The following is a 6000-nucleotide window of genomic DNA, read 5'->3' on the forward strand; positions in this document are numbered from 1 at the left end:
CAGTAGGGTGGGGAGGTGGAGATACACATTAACGCATATTAACAGGTCTGAAATCTGATTCCTGATCAGCAAATTTGGCATTTTCAGAGAAGCAAGAGATAGTCACAGCCAGGTTCAACTCATAGTGCCAGTCCTGAATACAAGTGAATAGGACAGCGAGGCACAAAGCCTTCACATGGTCCCAGAACAATCAGTCCACACTACTAACTGTTCTTAGAAAACGGCTAGAGACATAGGTCTCACTCTCATATAAGAATTCTGAGCTGGAGATCAAGGTTCGATGGACACACAGTAGGGGCCCTAGGTGGTCCCTAGGAACACGTTTTATGGCGGAAGAAGAGCCTGAAAAACATTTGGAGAAGGAATGGTCAGAGGTACAAGAAAGACCAAAGGAGGTGGGAGGGGAAAAGAACATCAACAGGGCCAGATGCCAGCCTGGGAAGAGCAGTTGCTCTGAGCGCACCCCACAGCCAACTCTTGAACTCGTTATCACCCCATACTGTTCTCTCCTTAAGTCTGTATAACTGGACTTTGCCTTAAGCTGCAGACTCATATCCAAGTACCTGGTGAACATCTAAGCTTATGAGCCTCATGGGAACTTTGAAGTCCACTTTACCATAATGAGCTGAACACTCCACACTGCCAACCTTTTACTCTTTCAACTTCTACTCAGTTAATGACATCAGATGTCAATCCAAGCCAAAAGTTTGGACACTATTCTAGATTTCTCCCTCACCTTCCCCAACCAAGCACCCACCCAGGACTGCCAATTTGACCTCCAAATAATTTCTTTGAGTTATTCCTACTGTTACCCCTGCTGCATAATACTGTGCTATTCCAGGCCTACATTATTTTTTTAACTCACAACTGTTTTCCCTATTTTTAGTTTTCCCTCTTTCCAACCTCCAGTCACCTGGTGGTCTCTGTAAAATGAAAATCTGAATATGACTCCCCACCTTGTCTACATTGTGGCTCCATTACACACAGGATAAAGCCCAGCCCTCATGGAGTGGCATACAAGGCCCTTCTCCATGCCCACCTCTGTCCTTCTAGCCTCGCCTCCTGACATTTCTCCTACTTTGCATTCAGCAGTACCACACGAAACTGTCTGACACTTGTCTGAGTTTGTGCTACATGTCTACCTGGAATCTTCTTCTCTATCCTCACCTCCTCCTTGGTCTGGAGAACTTTTGCCCTGCAAGATTCTGCTTTGGCCTCATGACCTCTGGAATGCCTTTCCAGACTAGCCCTTATGCTGCATGCCCCACCCCCACCTCTCATCCCTCACTAGGCCAACAGTCCTCGCTCTGTGCTGTGTACTTCCTTGCCCATACCTCAACTGCCGGACTTTTCTTTTTTCCAGAAAATGAAATGTTAATTGAATATATATTGTCACGATTCTGTGCAAGTTACAAACAACAGATATTGTTCCTGTCCTCCTCAAATGTATGAGCTGTAGGTTGACAAGTGGTAAAGAAAATGATCAGTGTGTAAATGTTTCCAGCCTCCTAAATCTGACAAAAACTTTGCCTCTCAACTTCTCTCCCCTATGCCTTAAGAAAATGTATCTCTCAGACCTGTTGTGGATGTTTGTGATGCAAAATAAGAGAACAGGCAGAAAAAGATTCAAAAGGAGAGTCCTAGGAGTACAGTTTATGAAGAAAGCTGAACAGATCCACATAAAGACTGGGGAGAATTAGAGAAGAGGAGTATGAAACTATGGGAACTGCTAGAAATTGTGACTTGGAACCTCTTTGGTGCTTTTTTCTTTCAAGAGACCTATGCTGAAGACTAAAACCATTTTAAAACTATTTCTGGCTGTTTGAAACTCCACACATAGACAGTGTGGCTCTGGAATTTATAAGGCATTTGAACAAATTAGGTATATAACAATACAACTAGTGATAAGCGCCTCGAAGAAAAAGACAGATTATAGTAAAAGAATAATGAGGCTGGGGCAGGAAGAATATACTTGAGGTTGTTAGAGAAGGTCTTTATGCTGAGGTAACACAACATCCAATGTTCAGGGACATGTTTTCTGAATGTCCATCATCCTTATGTCTGAAAAATTTCGTATAAGAAAACTTACCTTCTTGACCCCCTTGCAGCACAGACATGTGACCTAGGCCCTATCAAATAGACATAGCCAATGCAAAATTTCAAATTGAAAGTGAGCAAGATAAAGAAAGAAATGTGGCTGGGCGTAGTGGCTCATGCCTATAATCCCAGCACTTTGAGAGGCCCCACGTGAGAGGACTGCCTGAGATTATGGGTTCAAGACCATCCTGGGCAACTTGGCGAGACCTCATCTCTACAATAAATCAAAATATTAGCCGGACATGGTGGCACGTGCCTGTAGTTCAGCTACTTGGAAGGCTGAGGCGGAAGGATCACCTGAGCCCAGGCTGCGGTGGCCATGAGCATGCCACTACACTCCAGCCTGGGCGACAGAGTGAGACTCCAACTCAGAAAAAGGGAAGGAAACATGTCTGCCTGCTGGGGCCCATCAGTGTTTATGGAAGTTGCAGTTTTGGTGTCAAATGGTGGCAGCAGCAATGGATTATCACTAGATCCTTTAGTGTGTTTGGGTACTGCAGCATCCACATTTGGCCTCTGGCTGTCCTGAATATTCTGTGAACAACATAATGTTAATAAATCCCTTTCTTTCTGAACCTGAGGCACAGTGGCTCAAGCCTGTAATCCCAGCACTTTGGGAGGCTGAGGCAGGAAGATCATTTGAGCCCAGTTCAAGACCAGCCTGGGCAACATAGTGAGATCTCTCTACAAAAAAATTTAAAAATTAGCTGGGCGTGGCAGTGCCTACCTGTAGTCCCAGCTACTCGGGAGGCTGAGGTGGAAGGCTCAGTTGAGCCCAGGAGGTCAAGGCTGTGGTGAGCAGTGATAGTGCCACTACACTCCATTCTAGGTGACAGAGTGAGACCCTGCCTCAAAAAAAAAAAAAAACAAAAAAAAAAAAAACTGAATCAAGCTGAGATCTGAAAGATGAGTAAATCATGCAAAGAGCTGGTGGGATGGATCAGAATGCTGGGAAGAGGGCACTTAAGAGAGCTGGCTCAAGAAACAGAGAAGAGGCAGTTGTGGTGGGAGTTCAGTAAAAGAGGGGCTGGCGAGGTCAGAAAGGAAGGCAGGGCTCGGGATCTGTAGTGCTGAGGTCATGGTAAGGAGTGTACCGTTTGTGTAAAGTATAATGAAAGTGAACATGTGCCAGAAGCAGTGGCTCAAGCCTGTTATCCCAACACTTTGGGAAGCTGAGGCTAGAGGACTGCCTGAGCCCTGGGGTTCAAGACCAGCCTGGGCAACTTGGCAAGACTTGGTCTCTACAGTAAATGAAGAAATTAGCCAGGCGTGGTGGTAGGCACCTGTGGTTCCAGCTACTTGGAAGGCTGAGGCAGAAGGATCGCCTGAGTCCAGCTGATCGAGACGTGTGACAGAGTGAGACTCCAACACACACACACACACACATACACACACAAATCTTGTAGAGAACATGGGAAGAGTATTAAGGTTATATCATACTGAAATTGAATTTACAAGTCTGTTCCCTTATTAGATCACTGAAGCCAAGAACTGTCTAATTTTAGGGCATAGCAAGGGCTCAAACAGTGTCTTAAACTGATTGTATACAATAATACGCTAAATCATTATAACAACTCTGCTAGGCAGATCTTATGCCCATTTCACAGATGAAAAAAACTGGTGATCAAAGAGATCCAAGTACTAGGCACTGTCCTAAGAATGTCATATATATTAACACAATGATCTCAACAACCTTATGAGGTATTTGCTGTTTATCCCCTCTTTACAAATGCAGCAGCTGAGCTACAGAGTTTATGTAATAAGCTCCAAGTTACTCAGCTAATAAATAATAGTGCTGGGATTTGAATCTAGGCAGTCTGGCCTCAGAGGGTCTACTTTTAACCACTATACAGACTGCCTCCTATGGATACTGATTAATTCTACACAAATACGCAAAGATATACACTTAAATGAGTAAGAAGAGTAGCCACTAGAATAAAAATCAAATATGTAACTTTCAAACCACTAAAGGGGAAAAAACCAGAAAAAGAAACCTCACCAAACCAAAGGCAGAAAAGAGAACATCAGGAAGCATTATACATAGAAAAAAACAAGTTAGACACATTTATGAATGAGTTAAATTTTACTACTGAAAAGAAATCTCAAATGAGGGGAGGGAGGAATATATACTCTTTTAAAAAACACATCTAAAGCAAAACAGAACAAATAACTTGTCACCACTACCTATATATTCAGAGAAACTCTTGCACGTGTGTACCAGGAGACATGTACAAGAAAATTTACTATCAGCACTGTTTGTAATAGCAAAAAAGTTGGTGGAAAAAAAAACAAACCTGTGTTGCACAAATCTGGAGCAACAGCAACTCTCTTCTACACAGCTGGTGGAAGGATAAGCCAGTAGAAGCACTAAAGAACAATTCACCATATAAAATCAAGTTGAATTGTGCAAACCCTCCCACTTTACAACTCCATTTCCAGGCATATACCCTAAAGAAATTCTTACCATACGTCTAAGAAGCTGCGTGCAAGAACATCCATTAACTCACGTTGTAATGGCAAAAATCAGGCAGGAATCATTAAATTACTGGCAACTGGAGAATGGATAAATTGTGGTACAGTCATACAATAGAATGCTATAGGTGACAAAAGCAAATTACAGCATATAATTTTCATTAGGCTTAGGAACATACAAAACAATACTACAGGCCGGGCGCGGTGGCTCACTGCCTGAGCCCACGGATTCGAGACCAGCCTGAGCAACTTGGAGAGACCTCACCTTACAATAAATCAAAAATTAGTTGGGCACGGTGCCACATGCATCTAGTTCCAGCTACTTGGAAGGCTGAAGCAAAAGGATCATCTGAGCCCATCAGGTCAAGGCTGTGGTGGCAGTGAGCGTGCCACTGCACTCCAGCCTGGACAACTGAGTGAGACTCCAACTCAAAAAATCCAAAACAAAACGATACTACGTATGTTACTTTTATTGCTACATATACATTTAGAATGGATAAAAGCATTGTGGGAATGACACACCAAATTTAGGGGAATAATTAACTTTGGGTAGGAAGAGAGGGAGAATGAGATTGCAGAAAGGTTCACAAGGAGTGCTAACCAAATATAAAAATCTTAAGCAAATATGGGAAATGTTAAAACATAAAGGCAGGTGATCGGTGCACAGGTATTCTTTGGTGGGTGTGTGTGTGTGTGTGTGTGTGTGAGACCACAGGCATGCACCACCACACCCAGCTAAGGTGTTCATTATATTATTCTCTGTATATACACATGCTTGTAGTATTTCATATTAAACATTTTAAGTTCAGCTTTCAACTCGAGAATTATAAAAAGAACAACAAAACAAAGCCAAAGAAATAAGAAGAAATTAATGAAAGCATACATTAATGAAAGATAAATAACTCTTAAGACAGAGCTTATCAATACCACCAAAAGCTAGTTCGATAAGTCTGATCAAGAAAATGAAAAAACGACTCCAATTAAATATATGAGAACAAGGCCAAGTGTGGTGGCTCTTACCTGTAATCCCAGCACTTTGGAAGGCCAAAATGGAAAGACTGAGTGAGGTTAGAAACCAACATAGGCAACATAGCAAAGCCTCATCTCCACAAAAAAATACAAAAATTAGCCAGATGTGGTGACATGTACCTGGAGTCCCAGCTATTTGGGAGGCCGAAGCAGGAGGATAGTTTGAGCCCAAGAGTTTGAGACTGCAGTGAGCTGTGATCATGCCACTGCAAACCAGTCTGGCGGACAGAGACCCTGACCAAAAACAAAAAAAAGAGAGAATGAATAAAGTTAGAAAATATAGATGAAATGCTTTTCTAGAAAAAATTTTTTTAAATGTCTCAAGAAACAAAAAAAATGCTAAATATCATAACCATGGATGCTATATTTTAAAAAAAGAAACTACCCCTTAAAAGGTACTAC

General features: G+C 42.3%; 1 long non-coding RNA gene across 1 annotated transcript in view; it reads right to left on the reverse strand.

Annotated features, from left to right (window-relative positions):
* LOC103260230 overlaps positions 1-5760 on the reverse strand; it is a 55006-nt gene extending 49246 nt beyond the window's left edge. Inside the window, exon 1 of the long non-coding RNA XR_504274.2 lies at positions 5719-5760. This is a non-coding gene — a long non-coding RNA (uncharacterized LOC103260230). The remainder of the gene's footprint in view (positions 1-5718) is intronic.
* Between the last annotated feature and the right edge of the window lie 240 nt (positions 5761-6000).

Source organism: Carlito syrichta, unplaced genomic scaffold (genome assembly GCF_000164805.1).
Source record: "Carlito syrichta isolate Samal-C Ts95f unplaced genomic scaffold, Tarsius_syrichta-2.0.1 Scaffold303148, whole genome shotgun sequence".
In the NCBI taxonomy this organism is placed as follows: Eukaryota; Metazoa; Chordata; class Mammalia; order Primates; family Tarsiidae; genus Carlito; species Carlito syrichta.